A 3,370-nucleotide genomic window follows, 5' to 3' on the forward strand; every position below is an offset into this window, starting at 1 on the left:
GGGCTCGTCCGGGATTTGAACCCGGGACCTCTCGCACCCTAAGCGAGAATCATACCCCTAGACCAACGAGCCAAGCAGAAGCAGCCTCGTTATGATAGAGTCTGTTGGTTTATTTCACTAAAATGTTGACGGATAGCAATGTTTTGGAGCGCTTGGTTCTTTTTCATACGTCGTATTATTCTAACATTTGCTTGCGGAGAAATATGGCATGCTGTTCTTATATCTAATTTTTTTTTCTTTCTTTTATACTGTTGGCGCTTCCCTGTCTTCCTTACGCTTACCGTTGCTTCTTTTTTTGCTCAAATGTGGCTGCAAGAGCACATTTCATCGCCCCGATCATTGAAATAAACACTTGGCACTGTTTACCTGCCGGATTTGTCAAGGCGCTTTTTTTTTTCTTTTTGGCGGGAAAAGAGAAATTTTAGATTGGTGTCTTCGCCTGTTGTCAACCAAACAAAGCATGAAGAATAGCAAAGCGGTTGATTTGAAAATGCGGCATTGTCATATTTTCTTTCGTGCGCCAGATATAATACTAAATCAAGCATAGTCATGTGGTGAGTTTTAAAACAACAGGCTTCGTCTATCAGTTAAATGGTGAAACAAAGAGTTGCTTTGAGACTGAACGAGCGAGCGGCTTAGACGCAGATAGCACGTTGGGGACCCTGCCTAGAAAGAAAAAAAAATGTTGAAACGATTGATGGAACATATACAATATTTGTTAAATTGAAGTTGTGCTAAGATTACACTCTTGAAGGCTGCAACAATGACAGGTATGATGTTGAAGGGGCTATGAACGAATTTGAGCTCGAATATTTTTATATAGTGGCAGGTGTACGGCCGTGTACCAGCTTACGATGAACGTACAGCCGCAAGAACTTTTTTAATGCGTAAGCATTCCTATGCCTATCCAACAAGAAACCTGTTCGTCACGTACGACAAATGCAATGGCTCAAACCCCTGTGAGTAGGCAAATTCATTTAAATCAACCATAAAACCCACAGAACAGCATACGTTTGAATAAAGAACAAACTCTAAACAAGACGATGAGCAAAACGAGAACAAGGTGAAAGCAGGAGCCAACGTTTCGACAAGTAGACTCGTCTTCTTCAAGGCCTAAACTCTAAACAAGCACCATTGCATAATGTATAAGGGTCGGATCACGTTCGATAAGGATGATAATGACACCGGGCGGCATGGGCAGGAGCAAGTGTCGCGGCGCATCAGTTCGTGTCGCCGCAGTGCTGTCACGTTTACCGTAGTGGCGCGAAACGGAGGCAGCCGCTTACTGAAGATGAACGGAAACGCAGAAATGCAGAGCATCAGCGTCAATGCAGAGAACGCCGAATGCAGGGGCTTTAGCCAGAAACAGCTCGACGACCCTGCGCAGAGCGGGGAACTACAGCACGACGCTCACGAGCACAAGCAACAAGAGGAAGGACCCCCACGCCGCTGCCGCCCAACAACGACGTTCCAAGGAAAGCATCATGTAACCGCACAATAACAAGGGACAAAGAAGGAACACACAAGACAGGCGCGTTCCTTCTTTGTCCCTTGTTTTTGTGCGGTTACGTGATGCATTCCAATAACGACCACCAACTAGCCCGCTTATCCCTGTTAAATATGTTGCAAGGAAAGCCGCAAACGCACAACAAGCGTCACCGGGGATGACGCGCCGGCGCCACACCCCTTGGCAAACGCAGTGGTGATTTTGCAACAGCTTCGCTAAATTGACCTTAATTATAACCAAAGGTCGAGTGCCTTAATTAAGTATATCTTAATTGTCATGTTCGCTATCGAACATGATAAGCGAACGACAGATGACGGTTGATAAGGGTTTATACCAGTCGGATGAAGTTCCACAATATAGTGACACTGGACTGCGTGGAGATGAGCAAGTGGCACAATGCTTACGCATATTTAGGCAATTCCCAGAGGAGTTCCTGCGCGAATCCTTCTTTTTTTTTTTAATGATGCTGGAATAGCACGTTTACATGCATTTGGTGAACGACTACGCTGCTGCCGCGCTTTCTAGGCGCTCTCTTCCAGGCGCTTTGAGTCTAGAACGCTAGACTCAAAGCAGAAGTGCAGCAGATGAGGGCCGACTTTGAGTCGATCCGTAAGTCGTACCCCTCGCAAGTCGAGAAGCAACAGGTGCCCCCCTCAGGGGAGCCACAGGCGCGCTCGGGTAAACGTAGGGCCGAGCCCCCAGAGGGGGACGCTGACTCTATGGAGACCGAGTCCAATAACAAAGACTTAGAACGCATGCAGCGGGAAATTCAGCAGCTCGCTGAAAGCGTCACTGCCCTCCTTGAAAGGATGGCGTCCCTGGAAACTGCACAGGCCGCGTTAGCTACGGCAAGACAGCCTTCGAGGGAGCCCCGTCGGGCACCTTTACCCGCAAGTGCCGTCCCCGTCAACAAGACTGTGGAATGGCCAATCCAAGGCAATCACCATGGCGGTCAATCCCAATAAGTTGGTTGTGTGGCAGTGGAACTGTGCCAGTTTCTAACGGCGCAAAGCTCCGCTGCAGCAATTCGTTTCGGCACAGGCGGCCAAACCGCACGTAATTCTATTACAAGAAACTCTCAATGACGCGCCCACCTTCCCAGGATACCGGGTTGTATCGATACGGGAGGAAGGAAAGCGGGATTTAGCAACCTTGGTCACACGGAAGTGCTCCTTTCAAGTACATAAATTACCAATTGGCAAAACTAGGGCGGTAATCATTACGGTCGAAATTATCCGTAACAATTGGCTTAAGAGCAGTGTCTTCCTTTTGAAGATATGCAGCTCGCCGTCGGATCAACGGCAGGCATTCGCCGCGATCATGACAAAGGCGGTGGGCATGAGCAAGGGGGCTCCCATAGTGATAGCGGGTGACTTCAATGCCCTCCACAATGCCTGGGGATACCCCCGTCAATCCACCAAGGGCAATCTCCTTGTCCAGGCAGTTGCTGACTGCTCACTGAAATTGATTACGGATCCTCAATACCCGACGCGAACTGGCACGTCGGTAGTCCGAGACACCACTCCGGACCTGGCGTTCGTCAAGAACGCCCCTGGAATAGGATGGCAAAATTTGCCAGAGAGCCTGGGTAGCGACCACTTTATTGTGGAGATTACCCTAACAATTAGCACAGCCCCTACCAGGGAACTTAAGTGACGGACTGGGATGCCTTCCGGAAAATGCGGAAGGAGGACCAGATCGACTACGATAATCTCGATAGTCTGTTCACAAGACTACAGAAGGACGTACAAGCGGACGCGCGCCTTGCGCACCTTCTATAAGTCAAAAACTCCATCCTGCGCCGCTGGAGAAAGCACAGATTCCACCGCCGACTTCGCAAGAAAATTGCGGAGCTGAATCGTA

General features: G+C 48.9%; 1 non-coding gene across 1 annotated transcript; it reads right to left on the bottom strand.

Moving 5' to 3' along the window:
* Positions 1-72, bottom strand: TRNAP-AGG (transfer RNA proline (anticodon AGG)). The gene has a single exon. It is a non-coding gene; the product is annotated as a tRNA-Pro (tRNA).
* Positions 73-3,370: the final 3,298 nt, after the last annotated feature.

This window comes from Dermacentor andersoni, chromosome 4 (assembly GCF_023375885.2).
Source record: "Dermacentor andersoni chromosome 4, qqDerAnde1_hic_scaffold, whole genome shotgun sequence".
Lineage (NCBI taxonomy): Eukaryota > Metazoa > Arthropoda > Arachnida > Ixodida > Ixodidae > Dermacentor > Dermacentor andersoni.